General features: G+C 40.7%; 1 pseudogene; it reads left to right on the forward strand.

Annotated features, from left to right (window-relative positions):
• Positions 1–19,593: 19,593 nt before the first annotated feature.
• Positions 19,594–20,731, forward strand: LOC129484579 (splicing factor U2AF 35 kDa subunit-like protein; annotated as a pseudogene).
• Positions 20,732–20,931: the final 200 nt, after the last annotated feature.

A 20,931-nucleotide genomic window follows, 5' to 3' on the forward strand; every position in this document is an offset into this window, starting at 1 on the left:
CTTTTAATTTTAGTGAAGTCTAACATATGTTTCTTCTTTCATAAATTGTGCTTTTGGTGTTGTATTTAAAAAATCACCGTCTTCATTTATATAGTAGTAAGTAAACTTTAAGAATAGTAAAATAAATAAATAAGTACATAGAAAATAATCACCAAACCCAAGGTCATCTAGATTTTGTCTTATGTTATCTTCTAGGAGTTTTATAGTTTTGCATTCAATTTTTTTTTCTGAAACGGAGTCTTGCCTTGTCTCCAGGCTGGGGTGCAGTGGCGCGATCTCAGCTCACTGCAACCTTTGCCTACGAGGTTCAAGCAATTCTCCTGCCTCAGCCATCTGAGTAGCTGGGACTACAGTTGCACACCACCACACCCAGCTAATTTTTGTATTTTGAGTAGAGATGGGGTTTCACCATATTGGCCAGGGTGGTCTCGATCTCCTGACTTTGTGATCCTCCCGCCTTGGCCTCCCAAAGTGCTGGGATTACAGGCATGAGCCACTATGCCCAGCTAATTTTGTATTTTTAGTAGAGATGGGGTTTCTCCATGTTGCTCAGGCTGGTCTCGAGCTCCCAACCTCAGGTGATCCGCCCGCCTTGGCCTCCCAAAGTGCCGGGATTACAGGCATGAGCTACCGCGCCCAGTGTCCCATTTTTAAAAATTGTTATTTAAAAAAAATTTTTTTAATTGGTATTTAAAAAAATTTTTTTTAATTTGTTATTTAAAAACTTTAAAAAATTGTTATTTAAAAATTTTTTAAAAAACATTTTAAATAAAATAGAGATGGGGGTCTCACTATTTTGCCCAGGCTGGTATTAAACTCCTGGGCTCAAGTGATCCTACCGCCTCAGCCTCCCAAAGTGTTAGGATTACAGGTGTGTGCCACCATGCCCGGCCCAGAGTCCCATTCTCTTGAATCATTTTTTAATCTCTAGGATGTTGTTGCTCATGCTTTTTTTTTTTCTTTTGAGACAAGGTCTCACTCTATCACCCCGGCTGGAGTGCAGTGGCGCAATCTCTGCTCACTACAACCTCCGCCTCTTGGGCTCAAGCAATTCTCCTGTCTCAGCCTCCTGAGTAGCTGGGATTACAGGCATACACCACAATGCTCAGCTAATTTTTTTATATTTGTAGTAGAGACGGGGTTTCACCATGTTGGCCAGGCTGGTCTCGAATGCTTGACCTCAGGTGATCCACCTGCCTCACCTTCCCAAAGTGCTGGGATTACAGAGTGAGCCACTGCACCTAGCCGTACTTATTAAAACACAAGATCCTACTTCATACTTTCAAGACTATTGGTGATACTCTTGAAAAAGAGAGATCCGCTATTAACAGTGAGATTTTCTTCCAAACAACTAATATTCATTCTACAGGTTCTGATACTGGCACTTTCTTGAATTTATCAGAAGGTACGTGTGAAAACTTTCTAGACAATAACCAACACTCATATTCTTTCCTCGAATGGTCCTTAAGTGGACTAAAATGCTCAGGAGTGGCAGTTATCCAGCCATGCCACCAGGAATAACAATCTCATGTAGGCATGGCAGTGGCGTCTCTACCACGGCCACTTCCTGGTTGACAGTGATTCTGATGGTTCTCAATTTCAGATGTTCAGATTTCAGTTTTGATAACACATGTATCTTGGGATCCATGAAACAAACAGTAGTGGTATACCAATTTTATCAAAATTTAGTTAATCAGGTATGTATCATATATTTACCACGATTATTTTAATTTCTTTGTACCAATTTTTGCTTTTCCTGGAATTAATAGTTGTCTTTTAAAAAATTTGCTTTGTTTTCTAAGTTGCTATCATTATCACTCTTCTAGAGAATTGTAAACCCTTAGAGATACTCTTTTCCACACAGTCGGACATATTAAGTCTTCTATCAGTCCCATTATTTTTTTCCTGGAGACTTCTCTTCTGGAGCTTTCTGAGGTTGGCTGGACTATTATTCCCAGTTCTTCACTTCCTCTCTGTTACAGAATGATACGCCCATGCTTTTTGCCATGAACTTTGCAGTATCTACCACTAGAGTAGGGGGAGTATATTTCCCTGCCCCACTGATGGTGAGCATGGCCCGATGACTTGCTTTGGCCCAAGAATGGTAATAGACATGAGAGGAGCAGAGGATTAAAATGTGACTGTGTAACCTGGCTTGCTTCTTGAGCTTCTGCAGTTCACCCTGACAAGTACAAGGCCTGGGTGGATGTTGGTTCAAGGAGAATGAGAAAACATGGGGAAAAGACCTTAACAGGAACCTCATTCTAGAGCCAAGCCCAGCTAGGTCCAGCTGTATTGACTGAACCCTCGTCAGAATGCAGAGTCATGAACATGAATCATGTTTGTTGTTGTAAGCCACCGAGATCTTGAGGTTTCCTTTTACTACATAGAAAACACTGACCAATTGATACGGTTTGGCTCTGTGTCCCCACCCAAATCTCATCTGTAATCCCCAGGTGTCAAGGGAGGGAAGCAATTGGATTATGGGGGCGGTTTTCCCCCATGCTATTCTCATGATAGTGAGTGAGTCTCATGAGATCTGATGGTTTTATAAGTAGAATTTTCCTGTGCCTGCCCTCACTCCCTCCTGCTGCCTTGTGAAGAAGGTGCCTTGCTTCCCCTTCACCTTCTGCCATGATTGTAAGTTTCCTGAGGCCTTCCAGCCCTGTGGAACTGTAAGACAATTAAACCTCTTTCCTTTATAAATTACCAAGTCTCGGGTATCTCTTTTTTATTTTTATTATTTTTATTTTTTTAGTGGTTTAATAGCTTTAATTAGAAACAAAAAATTTAATAAAATCATACTTCCTCTAAGTCTCAAAACAAGGAAAATACATTACGTCATCACATCTGATGTATGAGATAAAAAATCAGTTTTCACTGTGATTTGATAAACTTTCTCACTGTAAATTTTTCCGAAAAGTACAATTTCAATGAGCAATGGAAGATTTGACATCCCATAAAAATATTTTTATAACTTCTCTTTTTATTTTTAGCCAATTTTTATATTTTTAAAAATGTTTTAATTCTTATACATGTAGAAGTTAAAAGTACAGATTTCTTTTTATTTTATTTTATTATTATACTTTGAGTTTTAGCATACATGTGCACAATGTGCAGGTTTGTTACATATGTATCCATGTGCCATGTTGGTGTGCACATTTCGGGTATTTCTTTATAGCAGTGTGAAAACGGACTAATACACCGATATACCGTCTGCCTTCCTCCACCAATCTGGACTAGCAGTTGCTCTGCAGAGCTGTTGTTCTGGGATATCTCTTTGCTTCTCTCTTGGGTTGGGTCCCCCATTTACTGAATTCTGTGACTTCCTTCTCCTCAGTTTATTTCCTTGTTTTGATGAAGCCCATCTTCAAATAGCATCCTGAGAATGGGTGCAATGGTAGGAATATATTTTGAGATCCCAAATATCTAAACATGTTCACTGTATTATCACATTTGATTCATAATTTGGCTAGATGTGGATTTCTAGGTTGAAAGTAATTTTCCCTCAGAAGTTTGAAGGCATTCCTATGTTGCCTTTCAACTTGCTTGTTGTTTTTAAGGAATGCATATGACTTCCTATTCTTTGCATGTGATTTCTTGATATGGTTTGGCTCTGTGTCCCCACCCAAATCTCATCTCAAATTGTAATCCCCACATGTCAAGAGAGGGTCCAGGTGAAGGTAATTGGATCATGGGGGTGGTTTCCCCCTTGCTGGTCTTGTGATAATGAGTGAGTTCTCAAGAGATCTGGTGGTTTTGTAAGTGTTTGGTAATTTCTCCTGTGTGCCTTCTCTTTCCTGCTGCCTTGTGAAGAAGGTGCATGTTTCCCCTTCCCCTTCTGCCACGATTGTAAGTTTCTTGAGGCCCCCCAGCTGTGTGGAACTGTGAGTCAATTCAACCTCTTTCCTTTATAAATTACCCAGTCTTGGGTAATTCTTTATAGCAGTGCGAGAACCAACCAATACACTTATTTTTCCTTTGGAAGTTTTTAGAATCTTCTTTATGTCCTGAGTATTCAGATATTTACTGATGATATGGCTGGCTCAGAATCTAGTTTCAACCACTGGGCATTCAGTGGATCTGAAAACTGTTGTCTGTTAGTGATGAAAACATTTCTTGTGCTATTTATTTGATAATATTCCCTTGTTCAATCTCTTCTTTTTGAAGCACCTATCATGTGGATGTTGGACATCCTTAATTACTTTTCTAACTGTATCTGTTCTCTTACATTTTCTGTTTATTTTGGTTCTACATCTTGGGAGATTTTCTTGTTTATCTTCAACTGTTTTTTTTTTTTTTTTTTTTTTTTTTTGAGATAGAGTCTCGCCCTGTCACCAGGCTGAAGTGCAGTGGTGAGATCTCGGCTCACTGCAACCTCCGCCTCCCAGGTTCAATTGATTTTCCTGCCTCAGCCTCCCCAGTAGCTAGGACTACAGGCGTGCTCCACCACACCCAGCTAATTTTTGTATTTTTAGTAGAGACGGGGTTTCACCATGTTGGCCAGGATAGTCTCGATCTCTTGACCTTGTGATCTGCCCGCCTCGGCCTCCCAAAGTGCTGGGATTACAGGCGTGAGTCACTGCGTCCAGCCCTAGTTGTTTTATGGATTAAAAAAATTTAGCTAGTTAGTCTTAAAATTCTAAAAGTTATTCGATTCTGTTAGTGTTCCTTTTTTTTTTTTTTTTTTTTAAGGCATATTAGCCAGGTGCAGTGGCTCACGCCTATAATCTCAGCACTTTGGGAGGCCAAGGTGGGCGGATTGCTTGAGGTCAGGAGTTCAAGACTAGCCCGGCCAAAATGGCGAAACCCCATCTCTACTAAACATACAAAAATTAGCTGGGCGTGGTGGCACATGCCTGTAATCCCAGCTACTCGGGAAGTTGAGGCAGGAGAATTGCTTGTATCCAGGAGGTGGAGGTTGCAGTGAGCCGAGATCGTGCCACTGCACTCCAGCCTGGGCGACAGAGCTAGACTCTGTCAAAAAAAAAAAAAAAAAAAACAACAACAACATATTGTTTTGGTTTGACGGTCGTATTACTTTTTTTTCTCTCTCTCTCGATAGTATAGATTTCAGGGGGAAGGTTTCCTGTGTTGTTTCTGTTTCCTGTTAGTTTTCTTTTTCCTGGTTCTATTTTTGGTCTTTCATGTTCAACCTTTCCTTACATGTCTGGTGACTCTCTTTTCCTTTCTTATTGAAGAGTGTGGTACCACAAAGTTTCTTGAAAGCTCTGTGTGTGTGTGCCAAGTTTGTGAAATGTAGTGTTACTGTATGGTGATGGGATAGGGACTCAGCCATTTTGCTGAAGGATGTAAAATGTCCTATCTATAGCCTTTTTCTCTAGGATCATTCAATGTCTTCAGTGACAAATTTTCAGTGTTCTGCCCAGGAAGGAAATATGCCTGGCTGCCACTGTGCTTGGAGCTTGTGCCAGAAGGGCTAGGGTGTTATAGTAGGCTTGTTTTCAATTCTCTGTTTTTGGCACAGCTCTTGCCTTTTGCTCTTCCTGGGTCCTGAGCCTGGAGGCTTGCAGGGTAGATTCATCCACAGGCTAAAGCTTCAGACTCCTGTCCCCGTGGGGAAGGCATAATCAGCTGACCAGAATGGAGGAAGAGACATGGTAATCTTAACTGCATTTTAAAAATAAATGTTCCGGTCAGGCGTGCTGGCTCACGCCTGTAATCCCAGAACTTTGGGAGGCCGAGGCAGGTGACTTACTTGGGGCCAGGAGCTTGAGACCAGCCTGGCCAACATGATGAAACCCCATCTCTACCAAAAATACAAAAATTAGCCGGGCGTAGTGGCGTGTGCCTACTCCAGAGGGTGAGGCAGGAGAATCTCTTGAACCCAGGAGGTGGAGATTGCAGTGAGCTGAGATTGCACCACTGCACTCCAGCCTGGGCAAAAGAGTGAGACCCTGTCTCAAAAAAAAAAAAAAAAAAGTTCAATCCTTGCCCCTATTTTCAGCCCCATGTTGCATCCCACATTCTCAGAGCACCTGGTGCTTTGCATTCCTGAACTCTTCTGGGGTTCTGTGTTATGAATTTGATTCTTTCTGACATCCCCTTTGTAGTTGTTGGGTATGCAGCTTTCTTAGTTCTGCTGACTTCTCTATTCATTTTTCATATTTTCCATTTTTAAGAGTATGGAAGATCATTAGAAAAGACAGCTTATAATTTCACTGACTAGATAATCCCCAATTAAATTACATGTACTGGCCAGATGATTAAAAAGAAATAAAGTAATCAAAAGTTTAAATGAAAAGTTAGAAGTATTCCTTCCCCGTTTCTTCCCCTAGTCCCTCTCTCAAAAGGAAATATTTGTGAACATTTCCTTGTTCAACATTTCCTTGTTCACAATTTCCTTGTTTAATTTCTTTTTTTGTGTTTTTGAGACAGGATGTTTGCTCTGTCACCTAGGCTGGAGTGCAGTGGTGCTATCACAGCTCACCGCGGCCTTGACCTCCTGGGCTTAAGCAATCCTCTCACCTCGGCCTCCTGAGTAGCTGGGACAACAGGCGCCAGCCACCACGCCCAGCTAATTTTTGTATTTTTAGTAGAGACGGGTTTTCGCCATGTTGCCCTGGCTGATCTCAAACTCCTGGGCTCAAGGGATCTGCCTGCTTGGTCCTACCAAAGTGCTGTGAATACAAGCGTGAGCTACTACACCTGACCCTTGTTTAATTTCTTCTAGAAATTAAAAAAAAAACACCCTGTATCTATGTGTTTGTGCAGGTGCACATACACAAAAAAGATAAAGCTATACAGCTATATAGATAAGATTTTTTTAAAAATCAGGGTCTCACTTTGTCACCCACGCTGGAGTACAGTGGCACAGTTTCAGCTCACTACTGCCTCGACCTCCCAGGTTCAAGTGATCCTCCCGCCTTAGCCGCCCAAGTAGCTGACACTACAGGTGTACCACCATGCCCAGCTAATTTTTGTGTTTTTGTAGAGATGGGGCTTCCCTATGTTGTCCAGGCTGGTCTTGAACTCCTGAGCTCAAGTGATCCACCCACTTTGGCCTCCCAAAATGCGAGGATTACAGGCATTAGCCAGCACCTGGCCTTAGATAAGATTTCTAATAATATTCCTGGGGCTATTTCACTATTGGCACATGCAGATTCATCTTGTTCTCTTTTATTGGCTACATCATACCATATTGTAATGAACATGCTGGTTTTGAAACAATATCTTGAGAGCACTGGGAAAACTGCAATTTAAAAGATTCCCTTTAGTAAATTCTTTTTGTAGAACAAACAATTATTTGGGGGTAATGAATACTTACTCATTAGTTTTTCAGGTTTGGACACTTGTATTTTAATACATCAAGCTTTCTTAAAGTGATCCCATCTATAAATGACAGATGACTACATATATAATTACATGAGTGGTAGGTGAGATTCTCAGTGAGGAAGTGAGAAAAACTTGGGAATCTTTTAGTTTCAAGAAACAGAAGCTGTACCTGAAGGGATATTCCAGCTAAAGGAAAAAGAAAAGTTAATTTTAGGGATACTCTGTTGTTTTGCAGGCCCTAACAGCAGATTGGTTTTAGGGAAAACCGGGACCAGGAACCCAGACACCACTGGTATTCTCTGATGTTGCTATAAACATTCATGTGCAGGTTTTTGTGTGGACATAAGTTTTCAACATATTTGGGTAAAACACCAAGGAGCAGAACTGAAGGATCATACAGTAAAAATTATGTTTAGTTTTGTAAACAACCACCAACTGTCTTCCAAAGCTGCTGCATTATTTTACTTTATTATATTAAATATTTATATTATAATAATACTTATTTAAGTATCATATGTAAGTATAGAATACAATATAAATATAATATTTATATTATAAATATTATAATACTTTAGCTCTGCTCCTGCCTGCACTTTGCTCCACTGGACTCTGCTCTTTTTCCCCCAGCAGGTAAGTTTCCTCCACTCTTCTGACCCTTGGAGTAGACAACTTGGTTATGGACAGCTGCCGACCTGTACATCCTAGTTGGGCACTCTAAACAGAGATTTGTGGCTGTTTCTCCATTGTAGTTTTAAAATTTCTGGAGGAGAGGGAAGTCTGATTTGCTCTAGTGGGTCAGGTTGTCACATCAGAACCAATGAAATGTATCTAGATGTATCCAGGGAGCAGTGTCATAGCTACTAACATGACAGAAGCTCTGATAGGTGTTTGGATGGTGGGAATGGGTTGGGAGAGAGTGTTGCAATAAGAAGGGGAGTGTTAAGCACACTGTCACTTAGGAGTCTGCAGTTACAGAATCCTCTAATTCTTTGGTGGAAGCTTCCTGGAAGGGAGAAGTTTCAGTGGTGCTATCATTCAAAGAAAATTCAAGGCTGGGTGCAGTGGCTCACGCCTGTAATCCCAGCACTTTGGGAGGCCAAGGTGGGAGGATTACCTGAGGTCAGGAGTTCAAGACCAGCCTGACTCACTTCGTGGTGAAACCCCATCTCTACTAAAAATACAAAAATTAGCCAAGCATGGTGGCACACACCTGTAATCCCAGCTACTCGGGAGGGTGAGACAGGAGAATTGCTTGAGCCCAGGAGACAGAGGTTGCAGTGAGCTGAGATAGTACCTCTGCACTCCTGCCTGGCTGACAGAGACAGACTCTGTCTCAAATAAAAGAAAAAAGAAAACTCAAGCCCTTTGTGAAGGTTTTATAATGACCGTGACAAGGGTTCCTTGGGTCACAGAGAAGAGACCCTACCCAAATGAAGATGCCTTTACAAGTTGGGAGCACTCACCCCTCTCTCTAGGCTTCCAAAGCTAAGTGATCCTTCCAAGCAAAATTGGAAAGCAGTCAGCTTGCAGGCAGGCGGTGGTGGCTTAGAGCTTCCTTTTAACCATTTATGGAGTAGGTCTTCATTTCTTGATGTAAATCCAAGCATCCCTCTGGTATCACATTCCATCTTCCTGAAGAACTTCTTTAATATTTCTTGTAATGCAGGTCTGATGAATTCTGTCACCCTGAGTTTGTCTGAAAAAGTATTTCACTTTCATTTTTGAAATAGTTTCATTGGGTATGGTATTCTGAACTGATGGTTTTTTTCTTTTTAGCACTTGAAGTACGACCTCCTCTTCTAGCTTGCATAATTTCTGGTGAGAAGTGTGCTTTGTTCTTTTCAATGTAATATGTCTTTTCTCTGTCTATTTTCAAGATATTCTCTTAATCTTTGAGTTTTGGAAGTTTGAGTCTGATGTGTCTAGGCATGTGTGGTGGTTTTATTTTTATTTTTTATTTTTTATTTTTTTTTGAGACGGAGTCTCGCTCTCTCACCCAGGCTGGAGTGCAGTGGCGCGATCTCGGCTCACTGCAAGCTCCGCCTCCCGGGTTCACGCCATTCTCCTGCCTCAGCCTCTCCGAGTAGCTGGGACTACAGGCGCCTGCCACCACGCCCGGCTAATTTTTTGTATTTTTAGTAGAGACGGGGTTTCACCGTGGTCTCGATCTCCTGACCTCGTGATCCACCCGCCTCGGCCTCCCAAAGTGCTGGGATTACAAGCGTGAACCACCGCGCCCGGCCTGTGTGGTGGTTTTAAAATATGTATGCATATTTTTAATGTATACTGCTATCTCTATACCCTTTAAAAGGTGAAGCTTAAAGGCTGGGCGCAGTGGCTCATGCCTGTAATCCCAGAACTTTGGGAGGCTGAGGTGGGTGGAACACCTAGGTCAGGAGTTTGAAACCAGCCTGACTAACATGGAGAAACCCTATCTCTGCTAAAAATACAAAATTAGCCAGACATGGAGGTGCATGCCTGTAGTCCTAGCTACTTGGGAGGCTGAAGCAGGAGAATCGCTTGAACCCAGGAGACGGAGATTGCAGTGAGCCAAGATCACGCCACTGCACTCCAGTCCGGGCACAAGAGCAAAACTCCGTCTAGAAAAAAACAAAAACAAAAAGGTGAAGCTTAATTCTCCTTCCCTTGCATTTTTGGGACTTCTATTGTAATGAATGCAGTATGGTGGGAGTGGTGGTGTTCTGCTTCTGACGACGCTTAGGGCATGTAAGACATTGTGGCTTCTGCCTGCCTCTCCCTTAGATTGGTCTGGGGTACAAATTGTCATGTTGTAAGGACTTTAAGCTGGTATGTTTTAGTCATCAGGAAATTATACTCATTTTATATAATTAATTGCCTAAGAAATGCTAAATGGATGAAGCGATACTGCAATGGGAAGAAACAAAGATAAAAACCCAAATCATGAGGTTATGCCATGGAGTCTTACTGATTTGTTCTTCCTGCAAGCACTCAGTAAGCATCTATTGTGTGTCTGAGTATGTCCAGGTAAGCTACAGAAATCAGGTAGAGGAAGGAAGACCCTAAAACAGTTTTCAACTTTAACCTGTTAAAATATGAGCCATAACTTTTTGGATACAGCTCTATTTTTTCCCCCCACATTTTAAAAAGAAGCTCTATTAGAATATGGTTCATTTAATTTTTAAAAATTAATCGACAATTTTTTTAGAGCAGCTTTAGGTTCACAGCGAAACGGAGTGGAAAGTATACGGCATTCCCATACCCCCCTCTCCTCCCCTAGTACCAACCCCCCCCCCGCAACAAAGCCTCCATTATCGACATTAGCATCAGATTGGAATATTTGGTACAATCAATGTACCAATATTGACACATACATCATAATTGACCAAAGTCCATAGTTGAAGTTCACTGTATTTACATTCTGTAGATTTTGACCAATGTATAATAACATATGCCCACACTTATAATATCACACAGAATAATTTCACTGCCCTAAAAATCCCCTGTGCTCCACCTATTGATCTCTCTCCACTTAAGTCCGTAGAAATCACTTCTATTTTTACTGTCTCTATAGTTCTGTCTTTTCCAGAATGTCATATAGTTGGAATCATACAGTATATAGGCTTTTCAGAATGACTTCTTTCACTTAGTGATAAGAATGTAAAGTTTCTCTATGTGTTTTTATGGCTTAATAGCTCATTTCTTTTTAGCATTAAATAATATTCCACTGTCTGGATGTACCAGAGTTTCTTTATCCACTTACCTATTGAAGGACATTTTAATTTCTTTCAGATTTTGACAATTATGAATAAAGCTGCTACAAACATTCATGTGTAGGTTTTTGGGTGCACATAAGTTGTCAGCATAGTTGGGTAAACACAAAGGAGCTCAGCTATAGGATCATATGGTAAAAGTATGTTTGGTTTTGTAAACAACTGCTGTCTTCCAAAGTGACTGTATCCTTTTGCATTCCCTCCAGCAATGAATGAGAGTTCCTGTTGCTCCACCTCCTTGCCAGTATTTGGTATGGTCAGAGTTTTGAATTTTAGCCATTCTAAAGTGTAGTGGTATCTCATTGTTTTAATTTGCAATTCCCTAATGACATAGGATGTGGAGAATCTTTTCATATGCTTATTTGTCATCTGTATATCTTCTTTGGTGAGGTGTCTGTTCAGATAGTTTGCCCGTTGTTTTATCTGGTTTTCTTATTGTTCAATTGTAAGCATATATTTTGAATATTCCTGTATCACATAGGTCTTTTGTAAATATTTTCTCCCAGTCTATGACTTCTTTTCTCATTTTCTTAACATTTAACTTTGATATATTAAAACATTTTTTGAAAGGATATATTTCCTTATTTTTAAAACTGAGGTATAATTTTTGAGATATAAAACTTTGAGATATAATTCACATCATAAAATTCACTGTTTAGGCGGGGCACAGTGGCTCATGTCTGTAATCACAGCACTTTGGGAGGCTGAGATGGGTAGATCACTTGAAGTCAGGAGTTCCAGACCAGCTTGGCCAACATGGTGAAACCCTGTCTCTACTAAAAATACAAAAATTAGTCAGCTGTGGTGGCGCATGCCTGTAATCCTAGCTACTTGGGAGGCTGAGGCAGGAGAACTGCTTGAACCCAGGAGGCAGAGGTTACAGTGAGCCAAGATTGCACCACTGCACACCAGCCTGGGCAACAGAGTGAGACTCTGTTTCAAAAAAAAAAAAAAAAAAAAAAAAAGCCAGGCGCGGTGGCTCACACCTGTAATCCCAGCACTTTGGGAGGCTGAGGTGGGCGGATCATGAGGTCAGGAGATCGAGACCATCCTGGCTAACAGGGTGAAACCCTGTCTCTACTAAAAATACAAAAAATTAGCCGGGCGTGGTGGCGGGTGCCTGTAGTCCCAGCTACTTGGGAGGTGGAGGCAGGAGAATGGCATAAACCTGGGAAGCGGAGCTTGCATTGAGCTGAGATTGTGCCACTGCACTCCAGCCTGGGCAACAGAGCAAGACTCCGTCTCAAAAAAAAAAAAAAATTCACCCTTCAAAGTGTACAATACAGGGGTTGCACAAAGTTGTGCAACCATCACCACTATGTAATTCTAGAACATTTCATCACTCCAAAAAGAAACGGTCAAGCCCATTATCAGTCATTTCTATGCCTCTTTCCCACTACCTGGCAACCACTAATCTACTTTCGGTCTCTCTGAATTTGCCTATCTGGACATTTTCATATAAATAGAATCATCTACTATGTGGTATTTTGTAACTGGATTCTTTCATTTTGCATATTTCGAGGTTCATGTTGTAGTGTAAATCAATACTTCATTCTTTTCATGTCTGAATAATATTCTATGTATTTGTATAGATATACCATATTTTATCCATCCATTCATCAGTTTGATGAACATTTGGGTTGTTTCCACTTTTTCAGTATTATGAAAAATGTTGCTATGTACATCGTGTATAAGTTTTTGTGTGGCTGTATGTTTTCATGTCTCTTAGGAGTAGAATTGCTGGGTTAGATGGAAACTCTATGTTTAATTTTTTTGAGTGACTGTTAGGCTCTTTTCCAAAGTGGCTGCCTCACTTTACATTCGTACCAGTAGTGTATGAGAGTTCAGTTTCTCCAAATCCTCACCAACACTTGTTATTGCCTATCTTTTTGATTATAGTCATTTTGGCGGGTATGTATAGTGGGTTTGATTTGCCTTTCCCTGATAGCTAATGATACCGAACATCTTTCATGTGCTTTTTAACATTTTATGTATCTTCTGTCGATAAATGTCTATTCAGATCCTTTGCCTGTTTTAAAACTGGGTTAATTTGCTTTTTATTGTTGTGTTTTAAGAGTTCTTTATATACTCTGGATACTAGACTCTTATCAAATCTATGAGTTTCAAAGATTTTCTCTCATTCTATAGGTTGTCTTTTCACTTTCTTTTTCTTTTTCTTTTTTTTTGAGATGGAGTTTCGCTCTTGCCCAGGCTGGAGTGCAATGGCACAATCTTGGCTCACTGCAACTCCGTCTCCTGGGTACAAGCGATTCTCCTGTCTCAGCCTCCCAAGTAGCTGGGATTACAGGCACACGCCACCACTCCCAGCTGTTTTTTTTTTTTTTTTTTGTATTTAGTAGAGACAGGGTTTCACCATGTTGGCCAGGCTGGTCTTAAACTCCTGACCTCAGGTGATCCATCCTCCTCGGCCTCCCAAAGTGCTGGGATTATGGGCGTGTGCCACCGCGCCCGGCATCTTTTCACTTTCTTGATAGTGTCCTTTAAGTGCAAAAGTTTTCATTTTCCTTTTTTTTTTTTAAACGGAGTCTTGTTCTGTCACCCAGGCTAAAGTGCAGTGGCGCCATCTCTGCTCACTGCAACTTCCGCCTCCTGGGTTCAAATGATTCTTCTCCCTCAGCCTCCTGAGTAGCTGGGATTACAGATGCCTGCCATCACACCCAGATAATTTTTGTATTTTTAGTAGAGATGGGGTTTCACCATGTTGGCCAGGCTGGTCTCAAACTCTTGGCCTAAGGTGATCTGCCCACCTCAGCCTCCCAAAGTGCTGGGATTACAGGTGTGAGCCAGCAGGCCCAGCCAAAACTTTTCAATTTGGGTGAAGTTCCATTTATTTTTTCTTGTTATTTGTGTTTTAGTGTCATATCTAAGAAACCATTGCAATATCTAAGAAACCATTGCCTAATCCTAAAAAAAAAAACTGTGGTAAAACATACAAAATATATAACGTCACAATTTTGACCATTTTAAAGTTTATAATTCAAAGGCATTTAGTATACTCACAATGTTATGCAACTATCACCACTATCGGGTTCCAGAACGTTTCATCACCCAAAAGAAAACTCTATACCAGTTAAGCAATTACTCCATTCCTCCCTTTCCCCATCTTGGCAACCACTCATCTACTTTTTGTCTCTCTATATATGCATATTCTGAACATTTCATATAAAGGAAATAATACAATATGTAGCCTTTTATGTCTGGCTTATTTTACTTACTATAATGTTTTCAAGGTTCATCCATGTCATAGCATGTATCAGTACTTCATCCTTTCTATGGCTGAATAATATTAATGATATGGATACACCACATTTTGTTTATCCATTCATCAGTTGATGGATATTAGGGTTGTTTCTATCTTTTGGCTATTGTGAATAGAAAACAAAAAAACATGCAGAACTTTTTGTTTGAACATCTGTGTGTCTCTTAGGTATAACCTAAGAGTAGAATTGCTGGGTCATACAGAAACTCTGTTTAAGCTTTTCAGTGACCGGTAGACTCTTCCAAAGTGGCAGCATCATTTTACATTCCTACCAGCAATAAATGAGGGTTCACATTTTTCCACATCCTTGTCAACACTTATTTCATTACTTTGTTTTTGTTTTACCTCATAGTCATCCTAGTGGGTGAGAATAGTATCACGTCATTTTGATTTGTATTTCTCTAATGACTAATGATACTGATGATATTGAGTATCTTTTCATGTACTCATTGGCCTTTTGTACATCTTTTTTTGAAGAGGTTACAACTATATCTTCTTCTAAGAGTTTTATCATTGTTTTAATTCTTATGCTTAGGTCTTTGATCCAGTGTAAGTAAATTTTTGTGTATGGTGTGGGGTAGGGGTCCAGTTTATTTTTTTGTATGGGGATATTCAGTTGTCCCAACATCATTTACTATTCTTTCCACATTATGTTTCATAATTTTGCATTGAATGTTGGACATCATGTGTAGAACAGTAGAGGCTGTAATAAATAGTATTTATGCCTAGAAATGAATATGCCTCTCCTTTTCATAGGCTGTTTGTGTGGGTAATTGAGGTAATTTAGTACAGATTTGATCTGGGTTTAGGTTTTATTGTTACTATGGTTACCTTCAGTGTACTATCAGCTTTTTTTTTTTTTTCCTCTGTTGCCCAGGCTCTGGAGTGCATTGGTATGACCTCGGCTCACTGCAAGCTCTGCCTCCCAGGTTCATACCATTCTCCTGCCTCAGCCTCCCGAGTAGCTGGGACTATAGGCGCCTGCCACCACGGCCGACTAATTTTTTATATTTTTAGTAGAGATGGGGTTTCACCACGTTAGCCAGGATGGTCTCGATCTCCTGACCTCGTGATGAACCCGCCTCAGCTTCCCAAAGTGCTGGGATTACAGGCGTGAGCCACCGCGCCCGGCCTACTATCAGCTTTAAATTCCTCTAGCATTATCTTATGGTTAGGGTGGAGGCTGGGTTGGTATAACTTTATCAATTTTTTTATGTTTCAAAATTGATTAATTTTCCTCATCTCTTGACTCTTTCTATTCTTTTTGTCCTCATGGGTAATTACTTTTTTTCCACATTTAAAAATTGTGAAAAAATATACATAATATAAAATTTGCCATCTTAACCATTTATACTTGTATAGTACAGCAGTATTAAATACACTTCAAGGCCGGGTGTGGTGGCTCATGGCTGTAATCCCAGCACTTTGGGAGGCTGAGGTGGGCGGATCACCTGAGGTCGGGAGTTCGAGACCAGCCTGAGCAACATGGAGAAACCCTGTCTCTACTGAAAATACAAAATTAGCCAGGTGTGGTGGCACATGCTGGTAATCCCAGCTACTAGGGAGGCTGAGGCAGGAGAATCGCTTGAACTTGGGAGATGGAGGTTGTGGTGAGCTGAGATTGCACCATTGCACTCCAGCCTGGGCAACAAGAGCAAAATTCCATCTCCAAAAATAAATAAATAAATAAATACACTTCATATTTTGTGCAGCCATCACCACCGTCTGTCTTCATAATTATTTTCATCTTGCAATACAGAAATTCTATACCCATGAAATAGTAGCTCCCTATTCCTTCCTCCCCACAGACTCTGGAAACCACCATTCTACCTTCTGTCTCTGTGATCTTAACAATTCTATGTACCTCATATAAGTAGAATCATACAATATTTGTCTTTTTTGTTAATTTGTATGTGTGTGTGTGAGGCAGAGTTTCACTCTGTTGCATGAGCTGGAGTGCAGTGGTGTGATAATGGCTCACTGCAACTTCAACCTCCCAGGCTTAAGTGACCCTTCTACCTCAGCCTCCCCAGTAGCTGGCATCACAGGCAAGTGCCAGCACACCCAGCTAATTTTTTTCATGTTTTTGTAGAGAAGGGGTCTTGCTCTATTGCCCAGGCTGGTCTTGAACTTCTGAGCCCCAGCAATGCTTTCACCTTAGCCTCCCAAAGTGCTGGGATTACAGATGTGAGCCACTATGCCTGGTCAACTTTGTCTTTTTGTGACTGGCTTATTTCACTTTGCATAATGTCCTTAAGGTTCATCCATACTGTAGCATATGTTAGAATTTCCTTCTTTTTTATGACTGCATAATATTCTGTTGTATGTATATACTACATTTTGCTTATCTGTTCATCTGTTGATGGATACTTGTGTTGTTTCCATGTTTTAGCTATTGTGAATAATGCTGCTCTATGGAATATGGGTATACAATATCTCTTTCGGACTCTGCTTTCAATTCTTTTGGTTATATACCCAGAAGTGAAATTGCTGGATTATATGATAATTCCATATGTAATTGTTTTAGGAACCTCCATATTGTTTTCGACAGTGCTGTATCATTTTACATTCCTGCCAACAGTGCAAAAGGGTTCCAACTTCTCCAAACCCTCATCAACACTTGTTATTTTCTGATTTTAAAAAATTGCAACCATCCTAATGGGTCTGAGGTGGTGTCTCATTGTAGTTTTGATTCATATTTCCCTAATGATTACTGATGTTGAGTATGTATTTTTGTGCTTATTGGCCATTTGTATATTTTCTTTGGAAAAATATTTATTCAAATCCTTTGCCCATTTTAAATGATTTTTTATTGAAAAAATTGAGACAGGGTCTCACTCTGTCAACCAGGATGGGGTGTGGTGGCATGATCTCTGTTCACTGCAACCTCCACCTCCCGGGCTCAAGCAATCCTTCCACCACAACCTCTCAAGGAGCTGGGACCACAGGCATGCCCCACCACACCCAGCTAATTTTTTTGTATTTTTGGTAGAGGTGGGGTTTTGCTATATTGTCCAACCTGGTCTCAAACTCCTGGTCCCAAGCAATCTGATTACTTCCACCTCTCAAAGTGCTGGGCTTACAGGCATGAACCGTTGTGCCCAGCTCTCTTTGCCCCTTTTTTTTGAGACAGAGTTCTGCTCTGTTGCCCAGGCTGGAGTGCAGTGGCGCGATCTCGGATCACCACAACCTCTGCCTCCCAGGTGCAAGCAATTCTCCTGTCTAAGCCTCCTGAGTTGCTGGGACTACAGGCGCATGCCACCACGCCCAGCTAATTTTTTTGTATTTTTATTAGAGATGGGGTTTCACCATATTGGTCAGGCTGGTCTCCAATTCCTGACCTCAGGTGATCCACCCACCTCGGCCTCCCAAAGTATTGGGATTACAGGCATGAGCCACCATGCCTGGCTCCATTTTTAAATCATGTTGTTTTGTTTTTTTCACTGTTGAGATTTATGAGTTCTCTCTATAGTGTGGATATTGATCTCTTATCATATGTATAATTTGCAAATATTTTCTCCCATTCTGTAGGTTGCCTTTTTACTCTCTTGATAGTGTCTTTCATTGCACAGATTTTTAAAATTTTTATGAGCCCCAATTTATTGATTTATTTTTTGTTACCTGTGCCTTTGGTGTCATTTCCAAGAAATCACTGTCAAATTTACAATTGTAAAGATTAGCCCTATGTTTTCTTTTAGAATTTTATACTTTTAGGTCTTACATTTAGGTCTTTGATCCATTTTGAGTTGATTTTTGTATATGGTTAGATAAGGGTCCAAATTTATCCTTTTGCATGTGGATATCCATATTTCCCAGCACTGATTGTTAAAAGACTGTTTTTTTCCCCTTTGAATAATCCTGGCACCCACATAAAAAATCGTTTGTTCATATATGCAAGCATTTACTTCTGGGTTGTGTATTCTATTCAATTGGTTTATATGTCTGTCTTTATGCCAGTATCATACTATTTGATTACTATAGCTTGTAATAAGTTTTCCAATCAGGAAGTATGAGTCTTCCAGCTTTGTTCTTCTTTTTTAAGATGATTCAGGGTCCCTTGAAGTTCCATAGGAATTTTAGGATGGGTTTTTCTATTTCTGCTAAAAGCATCATTGGGATTTTGATAGGGATTGTATTGACTCTGTAGATTGCTATGGAAACACTGATAAATTCTTGTATGTTGAATCATCCTTGCATTCCAGGAATAGATCCTACTTGGTCACGGTGTATAATCCTTTTTAATATACTGCCAAATGTGGTTTGCTAGTGTTTTGTCGAGTATTTTTGCATCAGTGCTCATAAAGGATATTGGCTTGTAGTTTTCATGTAGTGTCTTTGTCTGGCTTTGGTATCAGGGCCTCATAGAATGAGTTAGAAAGTGTTCTCTCCTGTTTTTTTTTTTTTTAAAGTTTGAGAAGGATTGGTGTTAGTTCTTTAAATGTTGGGTAGAATTCAGCAGTGCATCAGTTCTAGAGCTTTCATTACTCAGCAGACTTTTTATTACTCATTCAATCTCCTTGCTAGTTATAGGTTTATTCAGATTTTCTATTTCTTTGTGATTTAGCCATGAGAGGTTTTGTGTTTCTAAAAATTTATCAGTTTCATCCAGGTTATCCAATTTGTTGGCATGTAATCATTCATAGCACTCTCTTATAATCCTCTTTATTTCTGTAGAGTCACTAGTAATGCCCTTGCTTTCATTTCTGATCTTAGTAATTTGACTCTTCTCCCTATTTTGCTTAGTCCATCTAGCTAAAGGTTTGTCAATTTCTTGATCTTTTTAAAGAACCAATTTCTTGTTTCATTGATTTTCTCTGTTGTTTTCCTATTCTCATGTTATTTCTCTTCTCATCTTTATTACGTCCTTCCTTCTGTTGACTTTGAGTTTGGTTTGTTTTTGTCTTTCTAGTTCCTTAAATTGCAGTTAGGTTGTTGATTTGAGATCTTGTTTTTTAATGTAAGCATTTATAGCTATAAATTTCCTCCTTAGCACTGCTTTCACTGCATTCCATAAGTTTTGGTGTGGTGCATAAATAGTTACAGGCCATTATCATGTATCTGTAAGTATTTTCTAATTTCTCTTGTGATTTCTTCAATTCATTGTTTGATTTTCATAATTTTATGAACTTTTGCCATTTTACTACTGTTACTGATTTCTAAGTTATCTTGCTCTGTCAGAGAAAATACTTTGATATCTATCTTTTAAATTCTAGGGCGGCGTTGGTAGCAGTGTTGGCGGCAGTGGCGGCGGGCAGCGGGTGGGAAATGGCGGAGTATCTGGCCTCCATCTTTGGCACTGAGAAAGACAAAGTCAGCTGTTCATTTTATTTCAGAATTGGAGCATGTTGTCATGGAGACAGGTGCTCTCCGTTGCACAATAAACCAACGTTTAGCCAGACCACTGCCCTCTTGAACATTTACTGTAACCCTCAAAACTCTTCCCTGTCTGCTGATGGTTCGCGCTGTGCTGTGAGTGATGTTGAGATGCAGGAACACTATGATGAATTTTTTGAGGAGTGTTTTGTTTTGTTTTGTTTTGTTTTGTTTTTTGAGATGGAGTCTCGCTCTGGCGCCCAGGCTGGAGTGCAGTGGCACGATCTCTGCTCACTGCAAGCTCCTCCTCCCAGGTTCATGCCATTCTCCTGCCTCAGCCTCCCCAATAGCTGGGACTACAGGCGTCCGCCACCACGCCCGGCTACTTTTTTGTATTTTTAGTAGAGAGGGGGTTTCACCGTGTTAGCCAGGATGGTCTCGATCTCCTGACCTCGTGATCCGCCCGCCTCGGCCTCCCAAAGTGCTGGGATTACAGGCGTGAGCCACCGTGCCCGGCCTTTTGAGGAGTTTTTTACAGAAATGGAGGAGAAGAATGGGGAAGTTGAGGAGATGAACGTCTGTGACAACCTGGGAGTCCACCTGGTGGTGAACGTGTACAACGTGTACGTCGTTTCGCCATGAGGAAGATGCAGAAAAGGCTGTGATTGACTTGAATAACCGTTGGTTTAACGGACAGCCAATCCACGCCGAGCTGTCGCCTGTGACCGACTTCAGAGAAGCCTGCTGCCGTCAGTATGAGATAGGAGAATGCACACGAGGCGGCTTCTGCAACTTCATGCATTCGAAGCCCATTTCCAGAGAGCTGTGGCGGGAGCTGTATGGGCACCATCCCAAGAAGCATAGATCGAGATCCCAATCCCAGGAGCGTAGTTCTCAGTCTAGAGACCATGGTGGTGCAGTGGTGGTAGCGGTGGTGGAGGCAGCAGTGGACAGGATCATGACAGGAGGCGGTCGAGAGATCATGAAAGATCTGGGCGATTCTGAGCCATGCCATTTCTACCTTATGTCTGCTAGAAAGGGTTGTGGTTGATTGACCAAGCCAGTTCATAAGGGGAATTTTTTTTTAAAACAACAACAACAACAGCAAACCACAAAGATGGGTTTCTGAATAAAATTTGTAGTGATAACAGTAATAAATAAATAAATTCTATTGAGACAATTTGTGGCCTAACATATGGTCTATCCTGAAAAATGTCCCATGTACACTTGAGAAGAATGTATATGCTGCTGTTGTTGAGCACAGTGTTCTGTATATGCCCATTGTATCTA

Source organism: Symphalangus syndactylus, chromosome 6, assembly GCF_028878055.3.
Source record: "Symphalangus syndactylus isolate Jambi chromosome 6, NHGRI_mSymSyn1-v2.1_pri, whole genome shotgun sequence".
Lineage (NCBI taxonomy): Eukaryota > Metazoa > Chordata > Mammalia > Primates > Hylobatidae > Symphalangus > Symphalangus syndactylus.